We start from the raw sequence: 18,494 nt of genomic DNA, 5'->3' as shown, positions 1-18,494 counted from the left end.
ATTGTTAATCAACAGGATCAACAGCATCACTAATACCATCTAATTTTTTCCTTGGAGTCACTATCTCGTTGGCCCCAGAGATGTGGTTCCCTCACTATTGAGTGATCTACTGAGCGACTCTGTAAAGGAAAGTGATTCTTAAACTTGGGTTATTCTGCTGCTTCCCACCTCCCACCGGTTTCAGAATCGCCCTTCTGACCTCACTTTTAGCGATAACGTCGCCCATGGTTTGGTGTGAATTACCTTGATAAGATCTCTAGGACTTGCAGCTGTCATACCATGAATGGAGGGATGGTGGTATCCTTCAGATAATCTGGGTTCTGTCTCCAGGTGTTTTCCTTTGGCCAGAAATGATCTTTGGTATTGAAGAACTGGGTCTGTTGCTGGTCTTCTTGGCTGCCTTTGACTCTTCACCTATTCCTTAGATAGTATTCCAGGAAAGTCACATTTTCCAGGCCTCTCCTCTTCCTCTTATCTGGTATTCCTCAGCGCACATAGATGGGAATGTAACATCCTAATATCACCATGAAAGCAGGAAGGAATTTCGGCACCCAAAATCCTTCTTAAAACGTCTTTTATGGATCCAAATAAGCCACGTAACCCCTTATATTCCGGCCCAAAGAGCTGAGTTGGGCGTTTCAGCCTGTTCAGAAGTCTTTTCCACCTTGGTAGGGATCTGAGCGACCTTTGTTACCTGCCAGCAAAGTCTGAAATGTTTACATTTCCCTCTCACACCCAGGTTCAATGTTCAGCCTACAACCAGAGTGGTTGCCGGAGAACCAGTTTTTCCAGGGCTTATCACTGGCTGCACAGGATGACTAAGTTCATGTTCTGTATCTGTGATTTCATTAGCATTGGTGAATCATTTCTATTATTTGCTCAAGGAAGGAACTGCCTTTTAATATAACAATTTTTCTGAGCAATGTAAACGACTTAGTGTTTTTGTATGAAAATCACAATGACTACTTCCAAGATTAACCACTAGCTGCCCAAACCAAATCGGACACTTCTCTTGTACATATAAAAATCTATTTTTTTTTTTACTAGATACTTACTTAGAACCCCCAAAACATGATATATTTTCTGAAAGCACAGGCCCAGGACGAAAAAAAAAAAATGCTGGTTGCTGCAATTTTTTTGTCACGTTATTCTCGCACAGCGGTTTTTCACACACATGTATTGGGGAAAAAAACCCCGCTTTATTACATTTTAATGCACAAAAAAACCACAATATAATACCAAATGTTTTGGTAAAATATAAAAAAAAAAGATGTTACACCCAGAAAACCGAAACCTAACATGTCACACTTTAAAATTGCATACGCCCGTGGCATGGAAACAAACTACAGTGCTTAAAAATCTCCATAGGCGACGCTTTAACCACTTCAGCCTCGGAAGAATTTAACCCCTTCCTGATCAGTGCGTTTTTTGCGATTCGGCACTAAGTCGCTTTAACTGACAATTGCGCGGTTGTGCGACGTTGCACCCAAACAAAATTGACGTCTTATTTTTCCTACAAATAGAGCTTTCTTTTGGTGGTATTTGATCACCTCTGCGGTTTTTATTTTTTGCGCTATAAACAAAAAAATAGCGCCAATTTTGAAAAAAACTCATTTTTTTTTACTTTTTGCCATAATACATATCCCCAAAAAATATTTAAAAAAAAAAATTTTTTTTCCTCAGTTTAGGCCGATACGTATTCTTCTACATATTTTTGGTAAAAAAAAAATTGCAATAAGTGTTTATTGATTAGTTTGCGCAAAGGTTATAGCGTTTACAAAATAGGGGATCGTTTTATGGCATTTTTATTATTATTATTTTTTTTTTTACTAGTAATGGCGGCGATCAGCGATTTTTATCGTAACTGCTACATTATGGCAGTTACGATAAGCGTGTATTGATTGGTTTGCGCAAAATGTATAGCGTCTACAAAATAGGGGATAGCGTGTGATGGCGTTTTTATTTTTATTTTTTTATTTATTAGTAATGGCGCCCATCTGCGATTTTTATCGTGACTGCGACGTTATGGTGGACACGTCGGACATTTTTGACACATTTTTGGGACCATTGTCATTTATACAGCAATCAGTGCTATAAAAATGCATTGATTCCTGTGTAATATGACACTGGCAGTGAAGGGGTTAACCACTAGGGGGTTAGGGAGGGGTTAAGTATGTCCTAGGGATGTGTTACTAACTGTGGGGGGGGGGGCGTGGCTACATGTGACATGTCACTGATCTCTGCTGCCGATGATAGGCAGCAGAGATCAGTGACAGTGTCACTAGGCAGAACGGGGAGATGCTTGTTTACATTAGCATCTCCCCGTTCGTCCTCTCTGTGAGGCGATCGCGGGTATCCCCGCAGCGATCGAGTCCGTGGGACCCGCGACCCGACTCACGGAGCTCCCGGCTGCCGCGCGCGCGCACGCAACTGCACGGCGGCGAATACAAAGTGACTTACAGGTACGCCCATTTGCCCAGCCGTGCCATTCTGCCGACGTACATCGGTGTGCGCCGGTCGGGAACCGGTTAAAAGCCTTTACAGGTTACCATTTTAGAGTTACATAGGAGGTCTGGTGCTAGAATTATTGCTCTCGCTCTAACATTCACGCCAATACCTCACACATGTAATGTGACTACTCTTTACATATGTGTGCGGGACTTATGTGCGCCTTCGTATTTGTGTGTGAGCATCGGGGGACAGGGGAGTTTAAAATGTATTTATTTTTTTATTATTTATTTTAATTACATTCATTTTTTTTTTCACTGTACCTTTTAATATATATTATTTTTTTGATCAACTTTGTTATCACAAGGGATGAACAAGATCCCTTGTGATAGCATGGGCTGTGACAATACCTCCCAACTGTTTGAGACGGGAATGAGGGACACCTATTATCAAAAGTATGTAGGCATAGGACACACACCCTGCCACACCCCCTTAACCGCTTGCCGACCAGCGCACACCGATGTACATCGGCAGAATGGCACTGGCAGGCAAAAGGGCGTACAGGTACGTCCCCTTTAAGAAGCGGTGACCGTGGGTCCCGCAAGCTCGATGTCCGCTGGGTGCCGGGTCAATCGTGTTACGGAGAGGAAGAACGGGGGGAGATGCCGATGTAAACAAAGCATTTACCATTCTGCCTAGTGACAGGACAGAGATCTACTGCGCTGATCGAGAGCAGTGATCACTGTCCTGTGTGTTCAAGCACAGCCCCTTCACAGTTAGAATCACTCCTTAGGACACACTTAACCCCTTCACTGCCCCCTAGTGGTTAACCCCTTCACTGCCAGTGTCATTTACACAGTAATCCATGCATTTTCAATCGCACCGATCGCTGTATAAATGACAATGGTCCCAAAAATGTGTCAAAAGTGTCTGATGTGTCCGCCATAATGTCGCAGTCCCCATAAAAATCGCAGATCGCCGCCATTACTAATAAAAAAAAATTAAAAATGCCATAAATCTATCCCCTATTTTGTAGACGCTATACATCTTGCGCAAACCAATCAATATACGCTTATTGCAATTTTTTTTTACCAAAAATATGTAGAAGAATACGTATCGGCCTAAACTGAGGAAAAAAAAGTTTTTTATATATTTTTTGGGGATATTTATTATAGCAAAAAAGTAAAAAATACTGCTTTTTTTTCAAAATTGTCGCTCTTTTTTTGGTTATAGCGCAAAAAATAACAACCGCAGAGGCGATCAAATACCACCAAAAGAAATCTCTATTTGTGGGAAAAAAAGGACGTCAATTTTGTTTGGGAGCCACGTCGCACGACCGCGCAATTGTCAGTTAAAGCGACGCAGTGCCGAATCGCAAAAAGTGCTCTGGTCAGGAAGGGGGTAAAATCTTCCGGGGCTGAAGTGGTTAAAGGAGAATGATATAATCTCTATGGTCAGCTGCTTGAACTGTGCGGTTTCAGTCCACCATGGGACCTGTGTAATGACATCAAGCTAGGAGGGGCCAGCCACCATCTTGCTGAGCTGATCCACACTGTGTATATGTATGCTGTGAATGGACACATGTATGTGTCTCTGCTCATTGTTAGTGCTACTCCTTTTTTTTCTTTTATTAACGACTTGCCCTCCGGAAGATTTACCCCCCTTCATGACCAGGCATTTTTTGCAATACGGCACTGTGTTAATTTAACTGACAATTGTGCGGCTGTGCGACACTGTACCCAAATAACATTTATGTCTTTTTTTCCCCACAAATAGAGCTTTCTTTTGGTGGTATTTGATCACCTCTGCGGCTTTTATTTTTTGCACCATAAACAAAAAAGAGCGACAATTTAAAAAAAAAAAAAAAAACAACATTTTTTTACTTTCTGATACAAAACATATCCAATTAAAAAATGAAAAAGTAAAATTTGTTCATCAATTTAGGCCAAAATGTATTCTACTAAAATTTTTGGTAAAAAACATTATCATGTCTACAAACTAGGGTGGCGGCGATATGCGATATTGTGGCGGACAAATCGGACACTAACTATCACTTTTGACGCTTTTTGGGGACCAGTGACACTAATACAGTGATCAGTGCTAAAAATATGCACTGTCACTGTACTACTGACATTGGCTGGGAAGGGGTTAACATCATGGGTGATCAAAGGGTTAACTGTGTGCCTAGCCAGTGCTTGTGTACTGCGGGGGAGGTGCTTTTACTAGGGGAAGGCAAAGATCTGTGTTCCTGCTTTGCAGGAACACAGGATCAATACCTACTGACAGGATGGCGATCTGCCTTGCTTATGATCGGCAGGTCACCTCATTACTCCTCCCTCACAGCTTGAATTATCAACCATACACACCTGCTAGCCCTTTATACATCCTGAGTGACTTCCAATGATGCTCATATACTCCCCACGTGCATGGTATCTTCTGCCTCATGACAACACTTGGGTAGTGGCGAATGAAACGCGTTGGGAGTGTGGCCTGGCAGGTGCCCAGGCTGAGGCTGGGCTTTTACCACCATAGGACTCCGTGGATGTGCGGCACCACAGATCTTTGTTCTCTCTCCCCTCTAATGATCAGTGGGTGCCGGCGGACATTGAGTACCCGCAGATCAGCTCCCTCTGTGTATAATCACAGTGGGTCGCCAGTGGCGCACCAGCACGCCCCAGACCCAGAAGTGCGAGATCACATACTAGGTATGTGATCCTGAGCAACAGAGCCGCCTTGCCACCTTATATGTACGTTATATGGTCGGCAAGCAGTCAATCCAATAACTTGTGCAGATCATAACAGATGTACATCAGATCATAGTGTGTCTAGATCCAGCAGAATACAGTACATGTGATGAATGAAGACAAAAGCATGAAGAGGAAGGGGTGGGGTTAACTACATAGAGCATCCCCTAGCTATGGAGTGAGGAAGAAACAATATTATTTAAGGGCAAATAAACAGACAATGCATGTGTAACATGATGGAAGTTATGTGTGTTACACCCAACCTTGGGATGTGTTGTTGAAGACCTCTTGGAAGTTGACTGTGAGTTCTTGCTTGAAAGCTTGTCAGCCGAGACACAAATTGGTGTTTTCTCACCCGCTATGGTGAGCTGCATACTTCAATTTTCTTGCTTGCCTACCAATACTCTAAAGCCTCATACACACGATCGGATTGTTCACCAACAAAACCGTGGGATTTTGTCCGAAGGGCGTTGGCCCAAACTTGTCTTGCATACACACGGCCACACAATTGTTGGCCAGCAATTACAAACGTAGTGAGGTACTATGTTGTTTTTCAGCTCTTTAGCGCCACCCTTTGGGCTCCTTCTGCTAATTTTGTGTTAGTAGAAGTTGAGTGAGTGTTGATTTGCGCTTTTCATTTCGCACTTTTCATTTCGCACTTTTCAGTTCATTTCTGAACAGCCGTTTGTCAACCAGCCATGTTGCGGAATCTGAGGAGATAACGTGCTATTTATTATTGGCCTTGGAGTTATTGCTTTGACATTATTTTTTGGTTGAATAATAATGATTTGATTTGGTATATTTTCTATATTTTTGGATGCATAGAATGCACTTTTTGGTTAAGTTCTATTGGCAGATAGCATGTCTAATTTTATTTGTTTTCTTTTTTTATTGCACAATAAAATAATTGTGTAGAATAATACTTGGCTATGTGTTTGACTTCAAATGACAGTTTGGGAGTTACATTTTATAAAATACAATGTAAATTAACAAGGGACGCCAACATAGTTGTATCTTTGATCTTAAAAAACTACGGGATAATGGTGTTGTGGTAACTTGACCAAAAAAAAAAAAAAAAAGCATGATATTATTCTTTTTTTATTTCAATAGATTTTTATTGGTATTTAATACAATAAGATAAAAAAAAGGCAGAAATATGTTAAGTTCAACAGTTGTATATCAATTATACAGTAACTTAAACGGGATTCGATATAGGTGGTGCACAAAATAATGCTTGGAAACAGTGCGTCAACCATCTATGTCCAGTCTATAGATAATTGTTTCGGTTGTATGTCCCCTTACATCATAAAAGATGGTAGGGCTGGTCAGCAGTAGAAGAGATGACCCCACTTCCCTCAGACACCCCTATGGGAGCAATCTGTGCCTGAGAAGGAGTGTGGCCACCTCATCGTGGTATCTGAGTTGGTTATACACACTTAGGGAGAAGGTATCAATTCAGTATTTGTGTACCAGGAGATCCAAGGCGACCAGTGGTTGAGAAATACGTGGAGACGTGCTGTGGAGGACGCCAACATCCGTTCATATGTGCAGTGTAAGTGAGTTAAGTCGATTACTTCAGCTATTGTGGGAGGAACAATGTTTTTCCAATTTCTGGTGAGCATTAATCTTGCAGCTAGAAGTAGTTGAACGATTGTATATTGCAAGGTGTAGGGAAATCGGTCTATGCCAAGAGAGAGGATTGCCAGGGCCGGAGTCGGTAGGACCTGTTGTTGAGATACGTCGGAGATCATATGAAATACATTTCTCCAGTACAGGAGCAGTTTGGGGCAGTTCCACATTATATGTAGGAGGTCCCCTCGTAGTCCGCAATGTCTCCAACAACTATCTGGAAGTTGAGGATTAAATCTAGATATTTTGGCAGGGGTGTAGTACCATTGAAGAGTTATTTTAACTAGAGTGGAACAATTGAAGGCTTTTTGTGTGATTTTACATGCCTTGTGCCACGGAAGAGTTGTGAAAGTTTGTTGTAAGTCTGCTTCCCATTGGATGTGTGAAGGCGATTTAACGAAAATCTGTTTTTGTTGGAAGATGTTATAAAATAATGTGATTCCCTTTTGTAGTGGAACAGGTGATGACAGGAAGGACCATGCTGATGCATGTATGGTATGAGGGATGTTTGGGCAGTTTTGTAAGCAAAGTTTGATTCAAACGTATTGATAGAAATCAGTTTGAGGGATGTTGAATTCTTTCTGGATGGCAGAAAAGGTTTTGAGAGAGCTATCTGAGTATAAGTTATGTAGATATTTGATGCCTCTTCTATTCCAGGAGGTGAAGGATATTTGGTTCATGATGAAGTTTAAAGCTTGTAAGGGGATTTTCAAGGTGGTCTGTGGCACGTTCGTAGGGTGGTTGGACAATAAGTATAGCCAGGTTTTAATGGCTATTTTCATGGATGGAGGTAAGTATGAAGGGATTTTAGTTCCCATCTGAGCAGCGAATAGCCAAAGGTTTGTCGGGCCATATGTGTTGTACGTGGATTCAATGGAGCCCCAAATGGTGGTAGGAGAGGGAAGAAACCATTCTTTTGTTTGAGTTAGTATGGAGGCCGGGAGGTAGTCTCGAAAATCTATGTAAGCCACCCCACCATACAGTCTATGTTTAATGAGTTTTGAGTGCGAGCATCTGGATTTTTTCCCGCGCCAGACATATTGTGATAGCATGGCTTGGAGGGATAGAAAGAAGCTGGCAGGTATAGGGATGGGGAGAGTCCTAAATAGGTATAGAACTTGTGGGAGATGGATCATTTTGAACGCAGCAAGTCTTCCCCACCAGGAGAACTCATGTTTGGATAAATCGTGGAGATCAGCTTGGATTTTGGCTCGTAAAGCGATGTGAGTGAAAATAAAGATTTTGTGGAGCTCGTGAGATGGATATCTAGGTGGGGTATACTTTTGTCTGCCCAGGTATATGGGAATTGCTGTTGTAAGAGATTTCGTAGCACTGCGTCTAATCCTAGGTCAAGAATGTGAGATTTTGTGGCTTTATCTTTATAGTAGGATACCTCTCCGAACCAGGTTAGGAGTTTTTGGACTTCTGGAAGGGATGATGATGGATTAGTAATCATCAGGATTACATCGTCCGCGAATAGGCTGATTTTATTTACTGCGTTTCCTATAGTGATGCCTGTTATGTTGGTGTTAGTCCGAATATGTTCAGCTAGGGGTTCCATTATCAGATTAAAAATGAAAGGGGATAGAGGGCATCCCTGCCTTGTTCCGTTGGTTATGTGGAATGGAGTTGATAGTAAATTAGATGTGTATACTCGTGCCGATGGATTGGGGTAAAGGGCTAATATGGCCTGGAGGATACGTCCTTCAAAACCGAATTTTAGAAGAATCATGGATAGGTAATTCCAGTTTACTCTATCGAGCGCCTTCTCTGCATCCAAAGAAAGAAGCAGAGAAGGCGTTCCTGTTGAGTTGGAATGGTGGATAATATTAATCAGTCTCCTGGTGGTGTCTGAAGTCTGAAGACATTTGGTGAAGCCTGTTTGGTCTCTGTGTATTAGTGATGGGAGAATGTCTACAAGTCTATTCGCCAGTAGTTTGGTGTATAATTTGAGGTCTAGGTTCAGTAGTGATATGGGATGGAAATTTTGGGGGGTGGTAGGCTCTTTACCGGGCTTAGGTAAGGTGATCACAAGTGCCGATAACATTTCAGTAGGAAACGAGGAGGGGGATGCAGCGTGGTTGAATAGTTTGCATAGGTGTGGGGTTAGTGTCTTGTTGAACACTTTGAAGTATTCCCCAGTGTAGCCGTCCGGCCCAGGGGATTTAGAATTAGGAAGGATTGTCAATGGCCGACTGTATTTCTGTTTCTATGAAAGGATTGTTCAAATATGATAATTGGTCAGACGATAGTGAGGGTAGATTGATCTGACTGAGGAAGGATTGCATCTCAGTCTGAATGGGTTGGTGGATGTTTCTGTCAGATTTAAGGTTGTACAGGAGCTGAATGCATCCGCTATGGCTTGGGGATTAAAGATTTAGTTTTGGGTAGTGGGATGGATTAGATGTGCTATCCTCGTTTTTAAACTTTGCCCTTTGATGCGGCGGGCAATAGCCTTCCCTGCTTTATTACTTGTTATGTAAGATCTAGCCTTTATCTTCCTAAGGTTCAGTTCATATCCCTCAAGTAGTAATGAGCAAAGTTCGTGGCACAATTTGAATATTTGGGATTGTAGTGTGGATGAGGGGTTTGATTTGTTTTGGAGATCTACTGCAGTTATTTTTGCAGTTAATTCTTCCAACATCTGCATCCTCCTTTTTTTCATTTTGGAGCCAAGTTGTATAAAGAATCCACTCATGAAGGATTTATGTGCATTCCACAGGACCGCTGGGTCAGCCACTGAGCCAGTGTTATTGAGGAAGAATTCCTCCAATTTCTGGGACAAGTATGTGACATTGGGTGGGTACTGAAGGAGAGAGTTGTTAACCCTCCAGATCAAAGAGTTAGGATTGGCTGATTTGTTTGTAATTTTGATGCTTACAGGTGCGTGGTCTGACCAGGCGATGGTGTGGATTTTTGGAGTCATGAATATTTTGCAGTAACCACTTATCTGATATAAATAGGTCTATGTGAGAATATGTTGTGACGCGGGGGAAAGGTATGTATAATCCCTATAATCCCTTTCAGCCACGTGACCACACCTCCGTGCATCATACAAGTCATTGTTCGTTAAAAAAGAGTTTAGTGGAGAGGTGAATCCCCGCAGATTAGCAAGAGACCTTGTTGTATTTCTCTGATTGCCTTAAGGCTGTCTTTGAGGAAGTGCAGTTGTCTATGATTCTGGGCATAAACGGTCACCAAAGTGTATGCAACAATGTTTAAGGTACATACATGTATTATAAATCGACCTTCTGGATCCAATGAACATTTATGTAGTTGAAAAGATATGGTATCTGTGATGGCAATTAGTACTCCTCGTTGCTTCTTGGAGAAACACGCTTTGTAGATGTGTGGGTATGCCTTATGCTGGCAATTGGGGGTAGCGTTTTAGGCAAAGTGCGTTTCTTGAACACATACAATATCGCTGTCATGAGTCAGCGCTGTTTTCCATAGGGAGGCTCTCTTGGCTGGGTGGTTCAGTCCCTTGGCATTAATGAACAATACGTTGATAGCCATTATAGATTCGTGGATGTCAATGTGAAAATGTTAAAGCACAAACTCACTTTTATTGGGCGGATGTCCACTTCTCAGTTGGGTATCAGATGATGGAGTCCTCTGGGTGACCTTCCAGTCTCAAGCGGCTAGGAAAGGGTAGTTACTGTGCCCTGTATAGTCTGTGGCGGTGAGGATGAAAAAAAATTAGTTCGGTTAGAACACAGATGCAACACTGGTAGGCCTGGTTAGGCTCTATCCGTATCCTGGGTGGCAGATGAGTTGTGCAGCTGGTTGGTTAGTAGTCACTGTGTCCCACTGGTGTGGGCGAAAATGTGATAACGATAAAAAGGTAACTATTAACTGTAACTCAATAGTCAGTATACCTAACGGGTAATACTGACCAAATGGGGGGTAAAGTTCTGAATATGTGTCACTTCAGCTAGACTTATGGCCGGGGTTATAAGTTGTTGGGGAAGTAAAATTCAGCGTAAAAGTCATTTTCCTCTGGAGTTGCGGAATTCCCTATGCTGGGGAGTTGGCTTTTGATGTCCAGCAGGAGACTTCTTCATGTTGTTTAGGAGATCAAGGATTATTCCCCATGACTGCAGTAGTAGAAGACCATCGTCGTGGTTAGATACTGTGTGTGATGCCCCATTTTTGGTGATAATCACAGTGGCCGGTGTTGCCATTTATATGGGACCTTATGGTTGTTCAGGGCTTTAGTGATTGTATTCATCTGGCGCCGCATGTTGTGGGTATATTGGGAGAGGTCGGCATATAAGTGTATCCCAGTGTATGGAGCTGGGAGATCAGGGGCTGATCAGGCCTTTGCCAGTAGTTTCTCTTTTGTGGGAAAGAAGTGATTTTCATGAGAACATCTCTGGGAATTGATGCCTCCAGACATTTCGTTTTTGGTATGCGGTGTATACGATCGATACTGCGTTCAATCGGTAATATTTCGGGTAGCAGTTGGGCAATCATATCTCCTATGTATTTTAGCAGATCAATCGGGGCTACCGACTCGGGGACCCCCCAGGGCTTAACGTTGTTTCTCCTCGAACGGTCCTCGAGGTCCGCAAGCTTTGTTTTGATCCAATCTGTGTCGTCTGATTGATCTTTGTAAGCATTTATGAGGTCATTTACAGTTGTGGTGCAGTAATCCATTTTGTGCTCAATGTGTTGTACCCGTTCCCCCAGCCCCTGAATTTCAGATGAAAATTTGCCAATCATGGTGGATATATTTATCATTAAGGATGATTGTAGGGATAGGAGCATGTCATTGTAGTGTCCAGGACTGGTTGGCCAGATGTGGGGTAGTTTGCAATAGAGGATGGTATGTTAAGGCCTACCTGGTCTGGAGGAGAGGCAGAGCTCATAGTGCCTGAGGCCTGCGCCGCGGGATCCATTCGCTTTCGTGACTTTACTAAGCTATTTGGCTCCGAGCTGTGAGGAGGCGTACTCCGGGTGGGTAGTTGATCGCTTTCTGCTGCCCTTGTTCCAGGATCATCATCTGGGAGATCCGTGTAGGAAGATGAGGCCTGTGTGTTATCCCCGCTGGCGCCATCTTGCCAGTTCTCTCCAGGTGTTGCTGGCATTGTAAAGAAGTCAGTTATCTTCTTGGGGTATCTATCTTCTTTCCGTTTGTGGGACTGCATGGATCGAACTCCGGTAGTGCTGTGGAGCTTTGTGAGGGCTCCCAATGTGCGCTGTGCCGATGAATAAGTCGCTTGTCCCCGGTGTCTTGTCAGAGTTGTTGGCTTAGGCGGCCATTTCGTTTGTGCACAAGCCACGCCCCCATAATATTATTCTTGATATCACTAGAAAAAAAAAACTTTGAAAACTTGTTTTGCAATAACTCCATCAGTATCACCAGCAAAGCAGCTTCATTATTATCCCATTAAAGAAGAAGAGAATTGTGCGCTGCATTTGGAGATTTCATAATTTGCCGCGCCACGAATGTTAATTCTCCATTACGAACGCTAGTTTACAAGACCGACCACTTCCGGCTCGTCCTTGCTTCCGAGCATGCGTGTTTGTACTTTGGACTTTTGTCCGACGGACTTGTGTACACAAGCTCGGAAAGTCCGACAACAGACATTTGTCAGCGGAAAATTTGAAAACCTGCCATACAACATTTGTCCGTGGAAAGTCCGGCAACATTTGTCCGATGGAGCCGACACACGGTCGGATTTTCCACCAACAGCCTGTCATCGAACATTTCCCAACGGAAAGTCCGATCATGTGTACGAGGCTTTAGATGCGCTCTGCATTTGTTTTGTTTTTCAGTATACATTCCCTTGTGAGGATTTGTGATCATCTGCTGGAAGAGGAAACTACATCTACAAGACTTTTATGCTGGAGCGCCAAGCTCCAGCATAAAAGTGAGGAGTATTGGACTGTGGGTGACCTGTTTGGAGGGATGTAGGCTGGTTGGGAGGAGCTCCAAGGGGTTGTCTGCTGGGAGAAGTGTGTAGAGTTCAGTTGGGCATCTGCACAGTGGCGGCTGGTGCTCAATATTTTTTTTGGGGGGGGGCGGCAAACAAAACAAACAAACCTCACCCCTCACTCGCACAACCACCAGCCTCCCACCGCAGGTAGACGGACGGGAAGGCGACGATCAGCCCGGCCTTACCTTCGGAGGCTGCGCCTCTCTCTAGGCTCCTGGCTGAACAGGCGTTGTCTCTCCTCCCATCCGCACAGGAAGTGGGTCCTGAGACCCGATTGGCTGGGAGTCCTAAGACCCCCCCTGGCCAATCGGGTCTCAGGACTCGCTTTCTGATTGTCCGGGAGGAGAAGCAGGAAGACATTAGCAAATATTAATTCGCTATTGTCACACAACTGGGTGGGCTCAGGGTGCAGTGCTCTGCGCCCCGAGTCCACTTTTTTAGAAACCAATTAGAGCCTCAGGCTCTAATCATGTGCTTAAAAAAAACAAAAAAACATTGAAATCCATGTGTCCAGCGCCCTGCATGTAGATTATGGGCTGGGCGCACAGATAAGGGGGGGGCGGCGCCCCTGCGCCCCTAATGGATGGGCCACCACTGGATCTGCAGATGCTGAAAGAGCTTCCCTCCCAGGATCCCTACTGTCATATGATAGTCTGGAAGTCATAGCGATTGGTGTGAGGTTTCGGGTTTTTGAAGGAGGTTTAATTTGGAAGCCTGTAAAATGGTCGTGGACCCATCTTTGTTGTAGTGGCCTCTATTTGGTGCAGTCAGCTTGTAGTGACAATGTAGCTGGATCAGTAAGGGGTGTATTTATAAAAAATAAAAAAGTGCGACGTAGCTATTTCATCCTTCAAACTTGCATGCAAATTTGTTCTGTGCGAATGGGGCAAAATTTGAATGTTCTCAGGCAATATTCTTCAGATTGAAAATGTGTGAATACCACATTATAGCCACTAGATGGTGCTGACTATCATAGTTAATAAGTATGCTCTTCAGCTCAATCTAGTGACTATATCGATTGGTTTTCCACATTCACGCATTTGATCTGCAGGTCGTAGCCTTAGAACATTCGATTCACATTCACAACAAACTTAAATGCAGTTTTAATGCACAAACAGCTATGTCATTTTTTTAAAAACACACTCCAATACAATATACAAGTGTCTGCAGTTAGCTAATATCATTCCTGAGGTGGTATATTGCAGTTTGGGGACCTAATATGGGTAACGGGTCCCCTGGACACAGGGATTGTCTATTATCCCTATGGTGCCTCAAGGACCTGAAATCTGGTTAGATTTTCTCTGTTGACATATTATTTTCATTTAACCACTTACAGACCGGAAGGATTTACCCATTTCCTGACCAGGCCATTTTTTGCGATTCGGCACTGCGTCGCTTTAACTGACAATTGCGCAGTCGTGCGACGCTGTACCCAAACGCAATTGACGTCCTTTTTTCCCCACAAATAGAGCTTTCTTTTGGTGGTATTTGATCACCTCTGCATTTTTTTTTCTTTTTGCACTATAAACAAAAAAAGAGCGACAATTTTGAAAAAAAAAAAAAAAAATTTTTTTTTTACTTTTTGCTATAATACATATCCATTTTTTTTTTTTTTTTAATAAAAACAAATATCTTCCTCAGTTTAGGCTTATATGTATTCTTCTACATATTTTTGGTAAAAGAAAAAAAAAAATCGCAATAAGCGTATATTGATTGGTTTGTGCAAAAGTTATAGTGTCTACAAAATAGCGGATAGATTTATGGCATTTTTATTATTATTATTTCTTTACTAGTAATGGCGGCGATCTGCAATTTTTATTGGGACTGTGATACTGTGGCGCACACATCGGACAATTTTGACACTTTTTTGGGACCATTGACATTTTTACAGTGATCAGAGCTAAAAATAGCCACTGATTACTGTGTAAATGTCATTGGCAGGGAAGGGGTAAACACTAGGGGTCGATCGAACTGTGGGGGGGGCTGCCTGGGGGAGAAGACTGATCGCTGTTCCTAATCAGCAGGAACAACAGATCTGTTTCCTCACCCCTGACAGAATGGAGATCTGTCTGTTTACAATGACAGACTTCTGTTCTGTGTCTCTCAGGACTCGGAGCTATCGCGGGCGCCCCCTAGTGCTCTTAAAGCGGCCGACGTACAGATATGGTGATTCGCCCAGGGGAGCCAACCTGCCACAGTATATATATATATATATATATATATATATATATATATATATATATATACACACACACACAGTCAGATCCATAAATATGGATGAGTTGGAGAGCACGGGGAAACAGAGAGCTCTGGGGGGGCTGGAGAGCACTGTTGGGGGGAGCCAGAGAGCACGGGGGGTCGGAGAGCACGGGGGAGAGTATGGGGGGAGACAGGGAGGACCAGAGAGCACTGTGGTGGGATATCAGTGTGGGGGGAGCCAGGGAGCACAGAGCACTGGGGGGAGGTGGAGAGCAGTGGGGGGGTGACTGGACAGCACAGTGGAGGGGGGAGCATGGGGGGATCCAGGGAGCACAGAGGGGACCAGAGGGCACTGTGGGGCAGCTGGGGAGCAGTGGGGGGGGGAACTAGACAGCACTGTGGGGGAGCCAGGGAGCACAGGAATTGGGGACTAGACAGCACAGTGGGGGGGAGCATGGGGGGAGCTGAGAAGCAGTGGGGGGGACTGAACAGCACAGTGGGGGGGAATGGGCCAGAGAGCACTGGGGGGGAGCCAGGGAGCAGAGGGGGTATGCAGGGAGAACTGGGAGGAACCAGGGAGCACGGGGCAGTAAAAGAGTTGGATAGGAGGAGCTCCGATGGATGGATCCCATCCCAGCGCCTGCTGCAGCCTGGCCAACCTCCCAGAGAGAACGTCAGTACCCGGCCATGCCGCCCTCCTGTGTGCCTGGATAGGAGGAGCGGCGGGGACAGCTGCATATGGAGGAATTGATCTTTCCATATTCTTTCTGCAGCCAATGAACGCCCTCAGAAGAAGCGATCATTCAGCGGCTGCAGGAGGAATATACATATCCTCCATATGCAGCTGTCCCTGCCGCTACTCCTATCCAGGCACACAGGAGGGCGGCATGGCTGGGCACTCACATTCTCTCTGGGCGGTTGGCCAGGCTGCAGCAGGCACTAGGATGGGATCCATCCACCGGAGCTCCTCCTTCCTCTTCACAGACAGTCATAGGGCAGGCATAGTTTCCGCCGCCTGTCTCGACTCCTGACCCGAATAGGCAGCCGGCCAGACGCGGAGAGGCCAGATGAGCAGCGCGGGCTGAAGGAGCAGCCCGCTCTGGACTTGGACATGGATTTGCAGCCCGGCCGGTGTGCTTCCGGGTCTTTTGGTGTTGCTGAGCTCACCGGTGCATTCTTTTTTTTTAAGGATGTTCCAAACAGTTGATTTGGCCACACCTAATGTTTTTGCTATCTCTCCGATGGGTTTGTTTTGTTTTTTCAGCCTAATGATGGCTTGCTTCACTGATAGTGACAGCTCTTTGGATCTCATATTGAGAGTTAATAGCAACAGATTTCAAATGCAAATAGCACACTTGAAATGAACTCTGGACCTTTTATCTACTCCTTGTAAATGGGATAATGAGGGAAAAAAGGGGGATACTATATAGATAATGAGGGAATATACACACCTGGCCATAGAACAGCTGAGCAGTCAATTTTCCCATTACTTTTGGTCCCTTAAAAAGTGGGAAGCACATATACAAACTGTTGTAATTCCTACACCATTCACCTGATTTAGATGTAAATACCCTCAAATTAAAGCCGGAAGTCTGCAGTTAAAGCACATCTTGTTAATTTCATTTCAAATCCATTGTGGTGGTGTATAGAGCCAAAAAGATTAGAATTGTGTCGATGTCCCAATATTTATGGACCTGACTGTATATTCATAATACTGCGGCAACTGGTCGGGAAGTGGTTAAAATGTTCCCGTTAAATATAATGAAAGTGGGAGAGTCAGGGTTATGGCCAAGCAGCTGGTTATCTCTTCGTCATACTTTAATTATTATTATTTTTTTTTTTTTATTTCAAGTTTTCAGGACTACAAGATCCTTGAGAGCAAACTTTGTATTTCCAAACAGCTTATTAAAATAACGATTTAACCAGTTAAAGTAAATGAGAAAACCTAACCAAGATACATTTCGTTTGCTGATGCACTATTTTTTTTTTAATAAATATTTCCAACATTTTTTCTCATCCTTTGTTGCACCCCAGTTGTGCATTTCTCCTGCAGCCTGTTTTCAGTCACTTCATGCCTGCATGTACTACCGCAATAGCTGCATGGCATTTCTTAGGGCAGGTTTACTGATGGTGCCAACATTAAATCTTGTGTAATCTGCATCAGCATAGCTGCTTATAGTCTTCATAAGGACAATTTGTTATGCCCCGTACACACGGTCGGATTTTCCGATGGAAAATGTGTGATAGGACCTTGTTGTCGGAAATTCCGACCGTGTGTGGGCTCCATCACACATTTTCCATCGGATTTTCCGACCCACAAAGTTGGAGAGCAGGCTATAAAATTTTCCGACAACAAAATCCGTTGTCGGAAATTCCGATCGTGTGTACACAAATCCGACGGACAAAGTGCCACGCATGCTCAGAATAAATAAAGAGATGAAAGCTATTGGCCACTGCCCCGTTTATAGTCCTGACATACGTGTTTTACGTCACCGCGTTCAGAACGATCGGATTTTTCGACAACTTTGTGTGACCGTGTGTATGCAAGACAAGTTTGAGCCAACATCCGTCGGAAAAAATCCTAGGATTTTGTTGTCGGAATGTCCGAACAAAGTCCGACTGTGTGTACGGGGCATTAGAGTGTGGCACCACAGGAGACCAATTGGAAGAGAGGGACAGAGTGTTGTCACTCAATAACAGGAAGTGACTAAACAATGACCTTTATGGTAGGATCACCAGCGATTATTTTAAAGCGGTATGAAGCACTTCAGCCCCGGAAGGATTTACCCCCTTAATGACCAGGCCATTTTTTTTGCGATCGTGGCACTGTGTTACTTTACAGTGCCTTGCAAAAGTATTCACCCCCCTTGGCTTTTTACCTATTTTGTTACATTACAGCCTTTAGTTCAATGTTTTTTTAATCTGAATTATATGTGATGGATCAGAACACAATAGTCTAAGTTGGTGAAGTAAAATTAGAAAAATAGATACATAAAACTATTTTTCAGAAATAAAATGCTGATAATTGCCATGTGCATATGTATTCACCCCCCTTTGTTATGAAGCCCATAAAAAGCTCTGGTGCAACCAATTACCTTCAGAAGTCACATCATTAGTGAAATGATGTCCACCTGTGTGCAATCTAAGTGTCACATGATCTGTCATTACATAGACACACCTTTGTGAAAGGCCCCAGAGGCTGCAACACCTAAGCAAGAGGCACTACTAACCAAACACTGCCATGAAGACCAAGGAACTCTCCAAACAAGTAAGGGACAATGTTGTTGAGAAGTACAAGTCATGGTTAGGTTATAAAAAAATATCCAAATCTTTGATGATCCCTAGGAGCACCATCAAATCTATCATAACCAAATGGAAAGAACATGGCACAACAGCAAACCTGCCAAGAGACGGCTGCACACCAAAACTCAGGGACCGGGCAAAGAGGGCATTAATCAGAGAGGAGCACAGAGACCTAAGGTAACCCTGGAGGAGCTGCAGAGTTCCACAGCAGAGACTGGAGTATCTGTAC

At 43.8% G+C, this 18,494-nt stretch overlaps 1 protein-coding gene across 2 annotated transcripts in view; it reads right to left on the bottom strand.

The window, feature by feature from the left end:
• The window catches only part of LOC141148242 (uncharacterized), a 104,889-nt gene that overhangs the window by 61,528 nt on the left and 24,867 nt on the right, over positions 1–18,494 (bottom strand). Inside the window, exon 1 of one of the 2 annotated variants that reach the window (XM_073635496.1) lies at positions 244–772. The exons of the other annotated variant lie outside the window; for it this stretch is intronic. The gene's annotated coding sequence lies outside the window, so the exon portion shown is untranslated. Of the gene's footprint in view, positions 1–243; positions 773–18,494 lie in introns of those variants that run through there. 2 annotated transcript variants of the gene reach the window in all.

Source organism: Aquarana catesbeiana, linkage group LG06 (genome assembly GCF_042186555.1).
Source record: "Aquarana catesbeiana isolate 2022-GZ linkage group LG06, ASM4218655v1, whole genome shotgun sequence".
In the NCBI taxonomy this organism is placed as follows: Eukaryota; Metazoa; Chordata; class Amphibia; order Anura; family Ranidae; genus Aquarana; species Aquarana catesbeiana.
The sequence above is the reverse complement of the archived record's forward strand: the minus strand, read 5'-3'. Positions and strand labels throughout refer to the sequence as shown.